The 20,411-nt window shown below is 32.4% G+C and overlaps 1 long non-coding RNA gene across 1 annotated transcript; it reads right to left on the bottom strand.

Annotated features, from left to right (window-relative positions):
• Positions 1 to 313: 313 nt before the first annotated feature.
• LOC124975666 (uncharacterized) lies at positions 314 to 19,331 on the bottom strand. Its single transcript, XR_007106914.1, has 6 exons — positions 19,203 to 19,331; positions 6,928 to 6,984; positions 5,803 to 5,917; positions 4,824 to 4,919; positions 4,525 to 4,587; positions 314 to 2,196 (listed from the first exon to the last, which is right to left on the bottom strand). It is a non-coding gene; the product is annotated as an uncharacterized LOC124975666 (long non-coding RNA).
• Between the last annotated feature and the right edge of the window lie 1,080 nt (positions 19,332 to 20,411).

The raw sequence follows: 20,411 nt of genomic DNA, 5'->3' as shown, positions 1-20,411 counted from the left end.
AAATTCACCATTTAAAAATTAAAATTTTAATCCATTACAAGCTAATAACCTGAAAAACTCATAAAATTTAGTGAAATTTTCCAAAAGTGAAACTATTGTAATAATTTTTGAAAAATTAAAAATGCAATTTTGGAAAACTGCAGGGGTTTTTAAAAACTAAGTTCTATGAAAGCATTCTGAGAGTAACAAAAATTTCAAAGCTACTCTACAAAGTTCTTTCTTCTTTTTTTTTGGGGGGGTGCTGGGGATTGAACTCAGGGCCTTGTGCTTACAAGGCAAGCACTCTGCAGACTGAGCTATCTCCCCAGCCCCATTCTTTCTTCTTCTAGTAGAAACAATTTACTCAAAACAAAAAGAACATCTACTTTTGTCTTACTTTCAAGTCCCTTAAAATCAGATTACCTGGAATGATATAAGTAAAGAGCTACCAATTAAATTATTAACCACATAATAAATGCAGTCATGGTGGCAAGCATACAAGGGACACCTTTTCAGAGGTGGTTTTTAAACTCTTGGGTCTTGGGACTTATTTTAAGTTCTCAAAATTGATTAAAAACCCCAAATATTTTTACTTATATTTATTAGTGCTGATGTTTGCCATAAAATGAGAAAAAAATAAAACATTTAGTTATGCATTAAAGATGCTTCTCATGTTAGCACAAATAACATTTTTATGAAAAAAAAATTTCCAAGACAAATTAGTTAAGAATGGACTTTTTAACATTTCAGTAAATGTGTTTGGAGTTTATTTTGATAGAAGACAGATGTATTCTATATTTACTTTTGCTTTCTATCTGTTGTGATATGTTGCTTTACTCCATATCACAATATATCATAATATATCTAGCTATATGAAGAAAATAAAATCTCACAGATACAAAGTTTGAAAAGAGAAGAAACTTTTAAAAAGTATTTCTAATTGTAGAAAGTGTTCTTTAATATATTAGAATTAGATTCAGTTTTTTCTCAAAGGTTATAAGGTAACTGAAACTCTATCAATAAACTATTCATATTTATATTAAAATTCAATAGTCTATCTTGCACTTTAAATGAATCTTTTACATAATTCTAAAATATGAGGTGGTGATAACTGGAAAAATATTTGTTCTTGAGTTATAAATTAAAATTTTTATATAATTTCATCAAAATAAAAAAGAAAAACCTCTATTTGTTAATATCACCACTGATCTCATCAGAAAAATTTCTAAGTAGTGGGAAGATATTAAGCTTAAAGTAGCAGATCCAAATTTTCACAATCTAATTTGTATTTGAAAACCTGAATTTTACTATTGGCAAGGAATACCTGCAGTTGATTTCCTTGAAGTGACAAGCTTACTTCATACATTTTCAAGAAAAATCTGCTAAATATGTAAGTCTGAATAGACACAGTTTGTCTGTTGGTCATTTTTTTCTAGTAAAAATGATGTTCCTTGAAAAGTTAAAAAAAATGGCTAGTTCAGCTTGTAGGCAAACAATCACCCAAAAACTTTTCCTTGAGATAACTATAGTATTTCTGTGTACAGTCCATGTTTTTTAATATAATTTATATTTCATTCTACATACACAACACAAAAATATTAGTCACTTACTCAAGAAGTAAATTTAATAAATTTAATGCACTTTACTGCTTGGCAAAATATTTTAAGTGTAACTGATACTTTTTTTCTCAGTGGTGAAGAATACTATGATATACTTTGGTGGCACTGCCTGAATGTATACCATTAAACAGCTGTTTTATCCTTATTGCTTCTGGATCAACAGTGCAAATAATAACAAAGGGAAAAAAGCAAATAACATTTAGTGCACTTCTGCTAATATATTTTATACCTCTTGACACTCCCTGAAAGGGCATCAGAAACCAGTGGTCCATGGGCCACACCAAGAACCCACACCATTAAGTATTTTTTGATAATAATCAATGTAAACCACCCACAAATTTCTGTCAAATATTGTTCAGTGGACTTAGAGAAAATTTCCAAATTCATATGAAAGTGATAACACATTGTGACAATATTTGTTCTTTTATATCTTACCACCTGGAAGTATTGATAAATATTTAATCATTCCTTACCAAAAATCTGCTAGCTTTAATTCCTCTTTTTCATTAATGAGAAGGTTCTGTGATTTCAAGTCTCCATGCAACACCATTCTTCTGTAGTAATCAGTTAACCCACATAGAATTTGGTATAGAAACAGCTACAAAAACAAATAAGTAAAAATTAGTCTTACAGATATCAAGATATAATTTGCTATTAGCATAAGCTATGGTAAGTAGAAAAGTAACTATTCTAGAATAATAAAAGAAAAAAAACCAAAAAATTATATCATTTTAAGGACAATGCCTTTTCCATTTTGTGTTGTTTTCTCAATTTTAGTTCATTGTTCAATCTGAGGCATCTATCATTTTTGTCAACAGTGTCTATAAAAATAAATATAAATATAACAGAATTTTGTTTTCATAGTGATAGTTCATTTATTAGAGAAAGCAGTCTAAACAGATGTATCCTCTATACTACTAAAGCTTATAGTTTGATTATAAAATTCCAGTATGTCAATCAAACACAGGCACTTACTCCCTTCCTTAAAAAAAATAAAACTTCTGATCTGGGTCAGTACCTTTAAATATGTCATTGAACTTGTTGGCTTTATGTAAAGTCTCAGGTGTCAGAGAGAATGGGATTGCATACCCTGGCAAATTACCAGTTATGAAAAATAACTCAATCAGCTTTTAACACCTACCTCCTGGATACTTTACTTTTAGCAACTCCTACTCAGTTTTAAAATCAAGTGTGATTCAAAGAGGGGTAATGCACTTTAATGCTCTGAAAAAAGCAATTCCTATATGGCTAATGTTAGAGGTTTTGTTGTGGATTGCAGTGAAAAAAAGAGATGTGGAACACATCTTGAATTTCTGGGGTTACCAAAAAGAACTTTAAGTACTGAAGATTCAAGAGGTAACTTTGGTTCACTTGTAGATGAAAAACAGTATCTGAATACCAAGAATAAGCCAAGGCATCAGGTGGTTAATGGCAGGAATGCCTTTGTTGTTTTTTTGGAGGGGGTGTAGTAGGGATTGAATTCAGGAGCACTGTGCATCAGAGCTATGCCACCAACTGTTTTGCATTTTAATTCTGAGACAGGGCCTCATTAAATTTCTCAGGCTGGCCTCAAATTTGTGGATCCTCCTACCTTAGTTTCCCAAGTAGCTGGTTTATGGGCATGCAACACCATGCCTGGCCTGAATAAATTGTAAGCTGTGAAGTCTTCAGATTTCACATATTTCTTTATGTGTTTTGAAAACTCTAAAGTTACTACTTTATTATACTTCTGGTGGGTTGCATTGGGGTTACAGTGGTGAACACTGCTACTTTTCAATATATTCCTATTAAATTTTACATTTGGAAAACATTAAATGTGATTTCAATGAACAATAAAATACTTTGCAACTATTTAGACCTGATTTAAAAGACTTCTCAAACCTCTGGCAAATTATAATTATAGACCAGTTACTTTCCAAATTATTGCTAATATAAAAGCAGAAAAAACAGAATTTTAAAAACTGAGATCTACAAATAGCCTTCAGAACACCTTGCAAAGGAAAATGTAAACTACGATAAAAACAAACCTCATGGAATGTATATGGAAATACTTTTAAAGCCTTGTTCTCAAATTCTTAGCAATGAGCTAGCAATATGTTCAGACCTGTCTTTCATTAGCAGAAACAGGCTTTCCTTTATATTTACCAAATTCACTATTTTAAAAAAATGTAAGCTTGAAGTTACTGATCTACTATCTACAGAATTATAAATGTCTCAAACACACCAGATGGGACACTTTATTTTCAAAATAGGTTTCTATAAGCTGTTGGTGAACTTTGGACAAATAAAATCTTTGAAAATGTAAAATATATCACTCAGAACAAAGAAGTCTATAAGAACACAAGTATGTCAAGTGCTTTTATTTATCTGATAACTTCTAGGTTTCTTCTGGATATGATTATTATAGAAAACTACTTTAGCATTATTTGAATTCTTAGATGTACTACAAAAACACAATTAACTTACTATTTCTGCTAACAATACAGATAGTTACTTCAAGCAAAGCAATCACAATAACTACATGTTTCTTGTCTTACATAATGCATAACCCTGAAAATTCACTGTTATTTTATAAATTTGCACAATTTTAAATATATTAGGGGAGTTTCACCATTTAAAGGTGGCCTTTGGCAGAATATATCCATCATTTGGATTTTATATCAGAAAGTAAAATATATCTGCAGATTTATCCTACACATGTAGGACAATCAGTTGTAATTTGAAATAAAATTATCAAAAATATTTTTAGAAGACATTTAAAATGAAGCAGTTTTAGAAAAAGTATGATCCCAGGAAAGCTGTAGCAGAGTAAACAGCAGTTGAGTAAATAAGCAAAACAGAAAATTGCAAAGACTGGATCTGAGGTTGGTATATTACACTGTACAGATCATTTTCTTTACACTTTAACAATATGCAATAAACATACCTTTACATTGTGCATACTCATGATGTTCCCACAGCCATCCATGTACTGTTTTAGGTCTTTATCCTGAAAAATCATAACATTTTACTACATGATATCATAGTTTTCAGAACGTGTGGTTAATTCACTTAGTACTGTTTAATTTTTTAAAGAAAATAGTTTTTCAGGAAGAGATACAGAATGTACCACCTAATCTATTTAAATACCAATAAATAAACAAAAATGACCCTGAGCCTGTTTAAAAAGTCTAAATTTCTACTACTAAAGCAAACTAAAATACTGAGTTTTTATTAAATGCTTACCAGATACTCAAGGACCAAAGTCAAAGATTTTTCTCTGTGAACAACATCTTGTAAATTTATTATGTTTGCATGTTTAAAATCCTTTTAAGAGTGAAACTGTAAAACAGAAAAGAAAGTCAATTGTTTGTCCGTGGACAGTAAGATTTTACAAAAACATAAAATAAGTTTAACATATAAACCAACTGCATATAAAATTCTCCTAAGTTAAAAACAGTAATTTTCCAAGGGGATTAGTAGTAGAAAACCTAAATATATCAACTTTTTATTTTTTTATGAGTTTGAGTTTGATATTATAGACCTGAAGTCATCTCTAACATTACAACTCTCTGTCTTCTGCTGTTTTTCCTTGAATGTTAAGTTTTTGAACCTCTAATATTAATTATAGTACAAATATGCTTTTTTTCCACCATGTTGCTAATTAGTTGCCTCAAATATTATTTATTTATTTATTTGTTTTGGTACAAGGGATTAAACCTGAGCCACATCTCCAGACCCTCTGCTTTTTCTTTAATTTTTATTTTGAGAAAGGGTCTAGCTAAGTTGCTGAGGCTGACTTCAAACCTGCCATCATGCCTCTGCATCCTGAGCCACTGGGACTAAAGGCATTTACCACCATACCTGACTCAAACCAATTTTGAATAATTCACTTTTTAGATAAAATGGTATAACGACATGTTTATACACAGTTCATTTATTTTTTATGTTTAGTATATGCGGCTAATTTACAGTTACTATGTGTCCCATGTTCCAATATATAAAATTTCTCTCAGATATTTATCTATGTCAGTACTTTTAATGATTTCATAGTATTTTACTATACATTAAGATAATTAATTTCTTTCCACTGAATATGCTACTTTTAGAAATAATTTTTGAAGATCTAATTTTATCTTCTGGTCACATATTATTTCTATCTGCCTTTATTTATTAAAATTACTCTCATACAGCTTTGGTTTTAAAATAGTCTAAATAAATATACCTTCTCTTTTTGCTGTACTGGGTGTGCATTCTTCATTTTCCAAGCATAGTTCTTTTAATGCCACCAAATTCTCTGTCAGTTTACTTCTTCCTTTATAAACTGTTGCATATGTGCCCTAGAAATATATAGTTTGGAAGAAAAAAGTCAAGAGTATCATAAGAGGGTAACAATGAAGAACAATAAAGAGACCTAACTGAATTTCTAATTTGTAAGCATGCTGAATTCCATCTTGCAAAGAAAACTCCACAATGTCCAGTATTAGACATTCTTATAGCAAAGATTACTTTCAGTTACATACACACAACTTTCAGGTTTTTGTAGGATTAAAAGTGTCTCAAAAGTATTAAACAAGAATATAATTGAATTTTAGTGCTTTATTTCAAATTAAGATTTGGATCAATAGTATTAAAATCAAAGGTGCATTCCCTGTAATGGTATATGAAGACTGACACTGAGCACATTAAATGAAAGAATAATTACACTGTTAAATAAAAAAAAGGTTTTACCCAGGTTTCCAAACTTTTCAAAATCTTTGCACATTATTTAAAAAAGAAAAGAAGATTCCCTGTCAACTAAGTCTATTATTTTCCTTCCTATTGTTTATTTTCTATTATTTCTATATTTTTTATTAGTTTATTTATTACTTTTTACTTATTATTTTCTTGCAATTTATTACTGTGGAAGAGAGAATGTTTCTAAATTTGTAGTATTACAGATAGTGACAAGTTAAAGAAAAAAAACATATTTTAAGAATTTCTTACCCTTCAATGAAATGTTTTTATTTCTAAGGTTATTTTTAAGAAATTTTAATTCATGTAATTTCCCATGACAGCTCAGACAGGAGACTGCTAGGAGGCTAAAGAAACAGATACCTATTGTGTTACCAAGAATGCAAAATATTTTGTGATTCAATAAAAGATTTTAAGCCTATTAAAAATACACACTTTCTCTCAAACTGATAGGATACATCAAGAATTGAAAGCTTCATTCCTCCTAATTTTGTTACCTTTTCAGAGCAAGATATAATCCTTTAGATAATCATGTTCACAATTTTCCAGGTTGGCAAAACCATACAAAGATAATGAACAAGAAAGTCTTACATTTTTAAAATAAGAATTTACTTACCTTTCCAAGTTTTTCTAATTTGATGTAGGTTTCCATTTTCCCAAGCCCAATTTCTGACTGCAAGCAAAATTATATGTTGAGTATTTATTCTTAAAATTTCACCTCTTCCTCAACAATTAAAACTCTCCAATTCTACAGTGTTTAAGAATAGAAACAGTTGGTTACAGTCAAATTGTTGAACATCTCTCCTGTTTCAAAATATACTTGATGTTGGAATATTGAAAGGGGAAGAAGCATCAGTATTCATAATTTAAACAGTCAACCTACCTTACATATTGATTGGATAATGCTCTGCTGTGAATGCCTTGTTTTATTTTAAGAACCCAAATTTTAAACTACCACAGATTTTAAGATACTAAAGAATCTTATAAAATTACTATTTGATTTTTCTTTTAACAAAATCACAAATGAGCAGGGCTGGGGATATGGCTCATTTGGTAGAGTGCTTGCCTTGCGAACACAAGTCCCTGGGTTCAATCACCACTACCACACACACAAAAAAAATTACAGAATAATTTTCTGACCAATCTTTAAATTTCTGTGGAGCCTTGAAATGAAAAAGATGGTAAAAAGATGCTATTTGTTTCAGGTTCTACAAACATAATACAATTAAAAGAAAACCAATTCACATTCTACTGTAGATCAGGAAACAGGCAAACACAAAACCAGTAATGTAAGTCTCATTTTTCCCTCCTTAAAAGCTTTAAAAGTGAGTTCCTAGACTCTTTCTTTTAAACCTTAAACTCACTACTTAATTTTTATGGAGACAATAAATGAGGTAGATGGAATATAACAAAATATGTCACAAAAACACAATATATCTAATACATATTTAAAAAGAAAATTAAACAAAAGTAAGCAACCTTAACATCAAAGATTGGAAAAACAATATAGAAAAGTGGAAAATAGGAACTGAGAGAACAAAATTTTTAAAAATTGTAAACCGAAGCCAAGAATAAGAATTTCCTTAAAATGTTTTCTAAAATCCCTTTGCAATGGAAGATACAATAATAATCTAAAAAAGGATTCACTTCTTTCATAGAAGATGCTAATGTCCTTAAATAATATGCTAATGAAAGGAAATAATGCATAACATCAGTTTTCATAGGTATATGAATCATATTAAATTATTAAAATATTTCATTGTTCTCTAGCCCTAGAGAATCAAATTTGCAATTTTCTGCAGCTGTCAAATAAAATAAAACTGATATTTGATTATAAGAGTTGGCATCACTTACTACTTTAGACCAAACAATAATCTTTCCAAAGTTGAATGTCCAAAAGTAGAAGTTCTGCAAAGGAATTGTTTTTATCCCTTTGTTACAATGACATACACCAAGTTAAAGTGATGTAGAAACCTGCAGGTCTAACTAAGAAGTGCCTAATTCAAATCTCATAAACTAAAACTCTAATCATAGGTAGTATACTACTGAATGACTGAAAAACTGCTTCTATTTGCTTTTATTGTTACCTTTTTGCTTTATCATTATATTAGAAAAATGAAGTTTTAGAACCATCATATACTACCCAGGTACTGTCTTGTTTGTAATTTATTATTTACTAACTTCTTGCTTTCTACTACCAATAGTTGTGCAGAATAATGAAACAAAACTACAAGATACAACCATTTCCAGAAACAAATGAAGATTTTTACTTCAGTACAGAAAATATGACCAACAGCCCACTCTCTGGTACATGATAGGCTGATTCCAATAATTTTTCACTTTATATTAAACTTTACAAGGTTAAGAAACTATGATAAAATGACATTATTTTCTTATACATGTGTGATCTTCAGAGGTTTAAACTTACAAACATGGAACTACTGCACTTTCATCATGAGTTTTAAGTTTTTGGTCATCTTTTACTGAGGAAAAATAACACTACATTGAAAACAAACATAAGCCAATATGAACAAAATAATGAGTATCCATAAAAAATGTATATAAAGTCATTGTTTATAACAAAGAGAAGTTCAGGAGAAGACATGACTGACATAGAAACTTTTTCTTCTCAGTAATAGGGAAATTTTCTTATGCATTCATGTATCTTAAGCAAATACTAGAATACCCTTAATATGAAGTACACTTTGGTCTAGTGGTGATCATGAGAAAAACAATGGAGTTTGCTGTAAACATTAGGCCAGTGAAAAAAATGTTACATAAGTGATTGACTGTAAATTAATGTTTTGAAAGATGAAAAGCTACTGTACAGTGTAAGGAACAACTTGAAAAGGATACATGAAAGACTGAAGAACCACTCTTCAGAGAATAAAAATTAATGACATTAGAATATACTGAAACTTTTATTTTAAGTAACTTGGTGGCAATAATTAACTGTGTATTTCATCTAGTAGAGGGGATTTTGAATGTTCCCAACACAGAGAAATAGTAAATATTTAAGGTGATAGATATGTCAGTTAATCTCATCTAATTAGCACATATTTATACATGTATTGAAATGTAAAAATACCAAATAAATCTATAAAATTATGTGCCCATTAAAATAAATTTATATATAAACAAAAACAATTATTATACTGTAATTATGAAGTTAAATTTGAATAATCAGTCTCTAATATAAACAGTACTACTGAATTCCACCCATGCCAGGAGGTGGAAAATTCAAGCAAAAGGCAGTTACATTAGTGAACTATCATATCTTAATTCAAGTAATAAAGCATATTGCAATATCTCCACAATTTAAACCCTGAATAGTAATTACTATAATTAATAAATTTTAAATGGAATATTTAGAAAAATGTGATTGCATTTTTATCTGCTGAGCACAAGAATAACAATAGATATAATCACTAGCTTATTTACATGCTCTCCAGTCGAAATTATTCAAAGGACAGAAGACAATACTCATTTACTCAACATTTACCAAGCACATTAGGTGCTGAGCATACAGTGAAGAAGACACACATGATCCCTGCTTTCATGAGTTCATAATCTAGAATGAGTTGCACCTTATTTTGAATTAAACCTTTGAAAGTTGCATAAAAACAGAAAAATAGATTAAAAAGTAGAGTGAACTTTGTATTTTAATATAATATAAAAACTCCCTTAATTCTGCTTTCCAGAAAAAGATGATCATTTTTCTGATAGTTTATTGTTCTAAGAAAATACTTCACTTTTTGACAGCCCAAGCAAATTCTTTTTCAGTTAGCTCTTACAGCAAAAGCACATGAACACTAAAAATATAAATGCACAAGGTAAGTTACAACTTGTAATAGTTCCTCCTATAATTTAGTGTAATTTGTAAGCAGTAGCAAGTGTAATGAGAGAGTTCTAGCTAGCTTTGTCTTTAGCAACATAATTCATGCATCACAGTCATGAAACTGTATTAATAAGGTGGACATGCATTTCCATTTAGTTTTAGAACAAGTGAAGAATATGATGAGGTTCTACAGGTGCTATGTTAAAGGTGAGTATATATTGAAAAACACTGTGGACAGCAGGAGGTTACTTCAAACACCCATTTCCCTCCCTGTGAGAATTACTGAATTGTTCTGTTTGACAACAATGGGTTTTGCTTTTTGACATGTGGGTACAGAAGAGACTGAAAACCTCAGTTTTACTCAACTTTTTTTTTTCTTACAAAAATTATCAGTATAGGGATGAGAAATCCACACAGTGGGGAGAAATAAGCACTTCTTTTGTGCTAATGTATATTTTTAATATAATGACACAAATGTTCATATGTAGACTTTCATTATATTGATGTTACACTTAAAAGTCTCATAAAACTTGTACTGGGTATGCCATTATTGGAAATGCAACAAAACTCAGATGAATTCTCACTATTGTCATATAAGGTTTCCCATTAGTTTAATTTTTAACAGTGTTAAGATAATACTTCATTTATTGTAAGCCATATATAAGTATTACATAGCACTTCCCAATCCAGTAACCAGTATCTTTAATATGAGATAAGATTACTAAATATAAAATTGTATCCTGGATGGGATTCTGGGACAAAAATGGTTTGTAGTAAAAAGCTAGTGAAATCTGAATAAAATGTGGAGTTTACTAAATAGTAATGTACAAATATTAGTTCCTTAATCATACAAAATTTATTAAAGTAACCTTCTACTATTAATAGGAATAACTGGGTATGTGGTGAAATCACTGTATTACCTTTGTAATTTGTCTGCTAATCTAAAATTAAAACACTTTAATTAAGTAGAAAGTCAATGGGAAGGATGAAGTTAAGAAAAGGAGACTGAATACAAAAGAGTTTATAGGTATAACAGATATTTCAATAACCCTTAGCAGATGAGATGGAAAAAAAAATGGCAATATGATTGAAAAGAAGAGGGTAAGTGAAGAAAGATTTTCATGATTGTTATTCAGAAAATGGGGGAGTTTCAGGTTTACAGCATTTGGTTTTTCTATCAGATCATAATGGATTAAAATTAGAAAGAAATGACATAATTTTATCATTCTTCATGGCAGAGTAATATTCCATTGTATATATATATATATATATATATATATATATATATATATATATATATGCCACACTTTCTCTATCCATTCATCAATTGAAGGACATGTAGGTTGGTTCCACAATCTGGCTATGGTGAATTGAGCAGCAATGAACATTGACGTGGCTGTATCTCTGTAGTATGCTGATTTTAAGTCCTTTGGGTATAGGCCAAGGAGTGGGATAGCTGGGTCAAATGGTGGTTCCAGTCCAAGGTTTCTGAGGAATCTCCATACTGCTTTCCAAACTGGCTGCACTAATTTGCAACCCACCAGAAATGTATGAGTGTACCTTTATCCCCACAACCTCACCAACACCTATTGTTGCTTGTGTTCTTGATAATCACCATTCTAATTGGGGTGAGATGGAATCTTAGGGTAGTTTTGAATTGCATTTCTCTTGCTGCTAGAATGTTGAACATTTTCTCATATATCTGTTGATTGCTTGTACATCTTCTTCTGTGAAGTGTCTGTTCATTTCTTAGCCCATTTATTGATTGGATTATTTGTATTCTTGGTGTACAGTTATTTGAATTATATATATATATATTCTAGAAATTAGTGCTCTATCTGAAGTATGAGTGGGAAAGATATTCTCTCACTCTGTAGGCTCTCTCTTCACATTACTGATAGTTTCCTTTGCTGAGAGAAAGCCTTTTATTTTGAATCTATCTCAGTTATTGATTCTTGCTTTTATATCTTGTGCTATGGGAGTCCTGTTAAGGAAGTCTGATCCTAAGCCGACATGTTGAAGATTTGGACATACTTTTCTTCTATAAGATGCTGGGTCTCTGGTCTGATTCCGAGGTCCTTGATCCACTGTGAGTTGAGTTTGGTACAGGGTGAGAGATAGGGGTTTAATTTCATTCTGTTACATATGGTTTTCCAGTTTTCCCAGCACCACTTGTTGAAGAGGCTACCTATTCTCCATTGCATATTTTTGGCCCCTTTGTCTAGTATGAGAAAATTGTATTTGTTTGGGTTTGTGTTCATGTCCTCTATTCTATACCATTGATCTATCTGTCAATTTTGGTAAATTCCATGCCGTTTTTGTTACTATTGCTTTCTAATAGGGTTGAATATCTGGTATTGTGATACCCCCTGCTTCGCTCTTTCTACTGACGATTGCTTTAGCTATTGTGGGTTTTTTATTCTTCCAGATGAATTTCATAATTACCTGCTCTATTTCTGGAAGGTACATCATTGGGATTTTAATTGGAATTGCATTGAATCTGTATAGCACTTTAGGTAGTATGGCCATTTTGACAATATTAATGATGCCTATCCAAGAACATGGGAGATCTTTCCATCTTCTAAAGTTTTCTTTAATTTATTTCTTTAGTGTTCTGTAGTTCTCATTGCAGAGGTCTTTCACCTCTTTTGTGAGATTGATTCCCAAGTATTTTATTTTTTTCAATGCTATTGTGAATGGGGTAGTTTTCCTAATTTCTTTTTCTGAAGATTCATCACTTATGTATAAAAATGCATTGGATTTATGAGCATTGATCTTGTAACCTGCTACTTTACTGAATTCACTTATGAGTTCTAAAAGTTTTCTGGAGGAATTTCCAGGTTCCTCTAAATATATAATCATGTCATCAGCAAACGGGTATAGTTTGAGTTCTTCTTTTCCCATTTGTATCCCTTTAATTTCTTTGATTTGTCTAATTGCTCTGGCTAGATTTTCAAGGACGATGTTGAATAGAAGTGGTGAAAGAGGGAATCCCTGCCTTGTTCCAGTTTTTAGGGTGAATGCTTTCATTTTTTCACCATTTTAAATGATACTGGCCATGGGCTTAGCATAGATGGCCTTTACAATTTTAAGGAATGTTCCCACTACCCCAATTTTTTCTAGTGTTTTGAAAATGAAGTGATGCTGTATTTTATAGAATGTTTTTTCTGCATCTATTGAAATAATCATGTGATTCTTAACTTTAAGTCTGTTGATATGGCAAGTGACATTTATTGATTTCTGGATGTCAAACCAACCTTGCATCCCTGGGATAAAACCCACTTGATTGTGGTGCACTTTTTAATATATTTTTGTATGCAATTTGCTAAAATTTTGTTGAGAATTTTTGTGTCGATGTTCATTAAGGATATTGGTCTGAAATTTTCTTTCCTCGATGTGTCTCTGTCTGGTTTAGTTATCAGGGTGATACTGGCTTCACAGAATGAGTTTGGAGAGTTCCCTCCTCTTCTATTTCATGGAATACTTTGAGGAGTATTACAATGAGCTCCACCTTAAAAGTTTTGTAGAACTAAGCTGAGAACCCATCTGGTCCTGGACTTTTCTTTGTTGGTAGGCTTTTAATGACCTCTTATATTTCATTGCTTGAAATTGATTTATTTAAGTTGTGTATGTCCTCCTGGTTCAATTTAGGTAATTCATATGTCTCTAGAAGCTTTTTGATATATTCGAGGTTTTCTGTTTTGTTGGAGTACAAATTTTCAAAATAGCTTCTAATTATGTTTTGTGTTTCACTTGTGTCTGTTGTGATATTTCCTTGTTCTTTTCGAATTTTAGCAATTTGAGTTTTCTCCCTCTTTCTCTTTGTTAGTGTGGCTAAGAATTTATCAATTTTAAAAATTTTTTTCAAAGAACCAACTATTTATTTTGTTAATTTTTCTGATTGCTTCTTTTGTTTCAATTTCATTGATTTTGGCTCTGATTTTAAGTGTTTCCTGTCTTCTACTTCTGGTGTTGGTCTGCTCTTCTTTTTCTATGGCTTTAAGCTGTAGTGTTAAGTCGTTTATCTGTTGATTTCTACTTCTTTTGTTGAATGTGCCCCATGAAATAAATCTTCCGCTAAGTACAGCTTTCATAGTGTCCCAGATATTTTGATATGATGTGTCTCTGTTCTTGTTTAATTCTAAGAAATTTTTTATTTGCCTCCTTATGTCTTCTGTTATACATTTACTAAATAATAGTTTATTATTTAATCTACAGGTATTGGAGAAGTTTTTGTATTTTATTCTGTCATTTATTTGAAATTTCAATCCATTATGATCTGATAGAGTACAAGGTAGCTTCTCTATCTTCTTGTATTTGGTAACAGTAGCTTTGTGGCATAAAATATGGTCTATTTTAGAGAAGGATCCATGTGCTGCTGAGAAGAATGTGTATTCATTCTTTGTTGGATGGTATATTCTATATATGTCCGTTAAGTCTAAATTGTTGATTGTGTTATTGAGATCTATGGTTTCTTTATTCAATGTTTTGTTTGGAAGATCTATCCAGTTGTGAGAGAGGTGTGTTAAAATCACCTAGTATTATTGTGTTGTGGTCTATTTGATTTCTGGAATTGAGAAGGATTTGTTTTATGTACATGGATGAGCCAATGTTCGGGGCATAGATATTTATAATTGTTATGTCTTGCTGATTTATGCTTCCCTTAAGCAGTATGTAATGTCCTTCTTATTCCTTCTGACTAGTGTTGGCATGAAGTCCACATTGTCTGAGATGAGGATGGATACTCCAGCTTTTTTGCTCTGTTCATGCGCATGGTATATTTTTCCCATCCTTTCAGCTTTAGTCTATTGGTATCTCTTTCTATGAGATGAGTCTCTTGCAGGCAGCATATTGTTGTATTTTTCTTTTTAATACAATCTGCCAGCCTATGCCTTTTGATTGATGAGTTCAGGCCATTAACACTCAGGGTTATTATTGTGATACGATTTGTATTCCCAGTCATTTGACTCATTTTTGTTTTTGACATGATTTGGTTTCTACTTTATTTGGCTATTCTTTCAGGCTTGTTCCTCCCTTTGCTGATTTGCATCATTGTTTTTCATCTCATTCTCATGAAATATTTTGCTGAGAATGTTCTGTAATGCCAGCTTTCTTTTTGTAAATTTGTTTAGCTTTTGTTTATTATGGAAGAATCTTATTTGTCATCACATCTGAAAGTAAGTTTTGCTGGGTGTAAGATTCTTGGCTGGCATCCATTTTCTTTCAGGACTTGGTAAATGTTGTTGCAGGCCCTTCTAGCTTTTAGGGTCTGTATTGAAAAATCAGCTGATATTCTTATTGGTTTCCCCCTGAGTGTAATTTGATTCTTTTCTTTCACAATCTTTAAGATTCTGTCTTTATTTTGTATGTTAGGTATTTTCATAATAATGTGACTTGGTGTGGGTCTGTGGTAATTTTGTATATTTGGAGTCCTTTAAGCCTCTTGTACTTGATTTTCCATTTCATTGTTCAGATTTGGCAAATTTTCTGATATTATTTCATTGAATAGATTGTTCATTCCTTTGGTTTCTTTCTCTAAGCCTTCCTCAATCACACAAATTCTTAAATTTGGCCTTTTTATGATATCCCATAATTCTTGTAGATTCTGTTCATGATTTCATACCATCTTCTCTGTTTGGTCAACTTTGTTTTCAAGATTAAATAATTTGTCTTCAATGTCTGAGGTTCTGACTTCCAGGTGTTCTATCCTATTGGTTATGCTTTCTATGGAATTTTTCACTTGGTTTATTGTTTTCTTCCTTTCAAGGATTTCTTTTGTTTGTTTTTATTCAGTATCTCTAACTCATTATTGAAATGATCTCTTGCTTCCCCTTATTTGCTCTTTTAACTGTTGATTGGTGTGAGTATTTAATGCCTGCTTTTGCTCTTTCATCTCCTCCTTCAATGCCTGCATTTGCTCTTTCATCTCCTCATTTGCTTCTCTGATAGTTTTAATTATGTACATTCTGAACTCCCTTTCTGATACTTTCTCTGCTGTGCTGTCATTGGGTTTTATTGATATAGTATCTAGGGTGGTTTGGGACATTTTCTTCCCTTGTTTTCTCATATTGGTCAGATGTCAGTGGGACTCTGAGATATTGCAGATTTCCTCTATTGGCTTATAGTGTCCCTGTAGTTTTCAGTGTATCACCTGGTGGCCTTCAGTAGCCTGAAATCTTGGAGGAACTTGATAATGCAGTGCTTCCAAAGAAAGCTGCCCCTAGCCCGCTACTGGTTTCAGGGTTGGAGCTGGCTCTGTGCAGAAAAACTCACTGGGTGGTCTGCTCCGAGAAGTTGGCTGTGAAAAGAGCCTGCCACCAGAGGGAGCAGGGCTGCTTGGGGAAGTCCCTGGCTGCCCTGTCCTGGTCCCTGAAGCTGCCTGTGGACCAGAGCTTGCCACTGGCTCCAGGACTTGGAGCTGGTTCTTTTCAGAAAGGCTCTCACTGGGTGGCCTGCTCTGAGAAGCTGGCCATGTGGAGGAGTCCACTGCCTGAGGGAGCAGGCCTACCTGGGGAAGACTCTAGCTGCCCTGCCCTTCTCTGATAAGCCACCCATATCCAGGCCTGCCACCCAGGCTGAGCTTCAACTGGTGGGGGAGACTCACCCTGTGGCTTTATTTTAGTCAGTGTCTGTCAATGCCTCCCCTTCTTGAATCCTGGGTTCTGGAACAACAGGAGATGCAGTCACCCTCTAGTCTGCCATCTTGGATCACCCCATGGAAAGAACCTGTGGCTGGAGGGGGCAGGGCCACCTGGAGAAGCCTATGTCTGCCCTTCCTTGGTCCCAGAGGCTGCCTGCAGGTCAGAGATCTCCTCTGGCTCCAGGTCTTGTGGCTGGCTCTGTGTAGAAAGGCTCTCACTGGGTGGTCTGCTCCGAGAAGCTAGCCTTGAAAGGTGCCTCCCACTGGAGGGAGCAGGACTGCTTGGGGAAGTCCCTGACTGCCCTGTCCTTGTCCCTGAAGCTACCTGTGGGCCAGAGCTCACTGCTGGTCCCGGGACTTGGAGCTGGTTCTGTCAAGACAACTCTTTTTAAATAACAGCTTTAAGATATGTATGGTAAGCGTTGGGGACAGAGTTCATTGGTAGAGCACTTACTTAGTATGCTGGTGATCCTGGGTTTGATAACCCACCCAGAAAAGTTATTACATGCTATTTAATCATTATTTCCCTTTGAATCAGAACAAACATAATTCAGAATTCATCTAAGTATAAATCTTTTATAAAAATTGATAGCCAAAGAAAACTTTTGACAAGAAAATGAAGTGAAAAAATATATTTGAAAATATTATAAGCAGTGATGTGCAAAACTATGATAATCACAGACATGTACCAAAATCAAGTTGGTTACACTTCGTCAATGTATTCAGAGTGTATACAGAATAAAGTAATTATACACTTTAGAGTATCTAATCAAAACAGAAGCTTTTGTAAATTAAAAAAATATCCCATGATATATGGAGAGGAGATAAACCACTGTGAGAACTGAGAAGTAATCATTAAGTTCCTCCCTCAGACACAAAGTTCAACTGGGTACCAGGTCCTGTCTACTTTCTCTCAGCATGACCTCTAGGGTCTGTGTCCTACTTTCTATTTCCATATGATGGCCACACTATTTATAATTTGGAATAAATTTCTAATTCATCTACATGCCTCTTGTTTGTCTCTTCCTCTAGTTTATTTTCTCTATTTTCCCTGAAACTCTTATTTGAAAGAAAAGGGTGATCATGTCAGTCCTTGCTTAAATAAACACTTTATTACATGAGATTTTCAGACTCCTTGACTTGATATCTCATGCTTTTATAATCTAGTTCATCCTATCCTTTCAAATCCTATTTTTAAATAAATTGTTACATATTGACCTTTCTTATCTGTTACAATTTCATTAATATAACCTACAGATTCCTATCTCTGGGCTTATTACATAAAATTTTGAATGTTTTTCATTCATAGACTCATGATCAAATTGACAAAATTCTACCCATCTTTCAAGGACCACCTCAAGTGCTTCCTTCTCTGAAGACTTGTGATTTTCAGAACACTTATTTTTCTTGCCCATTTTATTCATTACAACACTCTATATGTATCCATAGTAGAGGACTCTAGTCATCCAAAAGACAATATGCAATCATCTGAACTTACGACAATTACCAAAGTGCACCAGGAAAAGATGTCATTTCAATAACAAGTACTAGGACAATAGCTACATTCTAGAAAATGTTTATAAGACATGAAGTTGACAAAGTTCCTCTATGTAGAATGTAAATAATTCCTATAAATCAGTAAGAAAAAGGTAGAAAAACCAGTAGAAAATAGATAACAGATTTGAGCAATTAATCTACAAAAGAGGATACCTAAATGACCAAGAAACATGTTAAAGTTTTCAACTTAGAAAATAAAATGCAAAATAAAATCACAGTGAGACCACTATTTTACCAGAAAAGTTAAAATTAAAAAAGAAAAAGCCTCAAAAATGGGCAAGAAGACCAATCAGAACAATCATACATTGATGTTGGATGTATAAATGAGTAAAACTACTTTGGAAAACTGTTATTATATTTCCTAGGAATGCTGAATATATATATATATATATATATATATATATATATATATACACAATATGATCCAATATTTCCATGAAGTGCTTATATATGTTAAGCAAAAAAAATCTGAATTTGAAGTATCCAAATGAATCTCAAAGAGATAAAACTGAAATCACGTTTTCTGAAAAGAGGATTTTGCTAATGCCCTCTAGAATGTTGTTGGTCTAGATTTCTGGAATTTAAAAAAAAATCACTTTTCTTGAACAGGGAAACAAAAGTGAATATTCTGTAGAATGCATACTTGCCTTGGAATAGTAATTAAGAGAAAGGAAATATTCAGAATACAACTCATTAATATAATTATAACAGCTCTCTTACAGGTGTCATTTACCTTGATGAAAATCTTCAAATTGCTTTATTTGCTTGATGTGTGTGTGTGTGTGTGTGTGTGTGTGTGTGTTTATATACAAAAACACACATACAAAGGTATATTTAAATATTTTTAAAGTGTTACCTCCATTGAGATCCATCTATGTTTATGAGTTCTGTGACAAACACCTGTAGGTGACAGGACTTCATCAGATGGCTTCCCAGAAGCTTGGTGACTCTCAATATCTGATCCCATTTTTAGATATTTGTGAACAATATCTGTATCAGAAAATGAGACAATATTTAACTTAACAAATATTTATTTTATCCTACTATGTAATTAACTATCATTGCAGGTAAAATATAGACAACCAACACACAAAAACCAGAGCATTACATCTTTTATAGTTGAGTTTTTATGTGTGCAGTTAAGAGATCAAAACATTAACTCAAACTCTGACCTGTAGTGTTTTCTGATTTCCTCCATAACAGACTTCATGCTACCAACACATCATTAATGTGTAACAATGGGAAGAACATGCAGTAGCACACCACTTCATGGTACTTTTTAATAAATATACTACAGAAATAACTCTTATCACAGAGATAAAAATAGTAAAAAGCACTAGAGCAATCAGAAATAATGACTTGCATATTCATTACTTTAGTTTTTGAACTTATCTTAATTATAAGTTCATATAATTAAAAAATAACAATAGCCATGTTTAACAGGCAAAATTGCTGAAAATTTAAGAATCATCTCTTCATGTGAGCTGACTGCAGCATACCATTCTGAGGGTCACACCTAAACAGGGAAAGGCTACATACATTACCCACAGATATAAACTGCATGAGTTCATATTTCCAAAATTCATGAAACACATCAGAAAATAATCTGCCATGGCAAGAAAGAATGCAAGCACTAGAAAAAATGCTCAGAAACTTTAGAAAATAAAATTATCTAATGAAACAATAAAATTTTTATGTATAGCTGGGTGTGGTGGCACACACCTGTAATGCTGAGGCAGGAGGATGGTGAGTTCAAAATCAGTCTCAGCAAAAGCAAGGCACTAAGCAATTCAGGGCAACCCTGTCTCTAAATAAAATATAAAATAGGGCTGGGGATATGGCTCAGTGGTCGAGTGCCCCTCAGTTCAAACCTGATACCCAAAAAAATTTCAAAAACTTTTGAATTGTTATGTTTAAAAACATAGCATGTTGCAAAAGTCAAATCAAACATGAATTTAAAAAAACACCAGAGTTGTGATTATGGCTCAGTGGTAATGTGTGCTCCCAGCACATATGAGGCACTTGGGTTCACTCCTTAGCACCACATTAAAAATAAAACAATAAA

The sequence above is a fragment of the Sciurus carolinensis genome, unplaced genomic scaffold (assembly GCF_902686445.1).
Source record: "Sciurus carolinensis unplaced genomic scaffold, mSciCar1.2, whole genome shotgun sequence".
NCBI lineage: Eukaryota > Metazoa > Chordata > Mammalia > Rodentia > Sciuridae > Sciurus > Sciurus carolinensis.
Note: the sequence above shows the minus strand (reverse complement) of the source record. Positions and strands in the feature narration are given on the sequence as shown.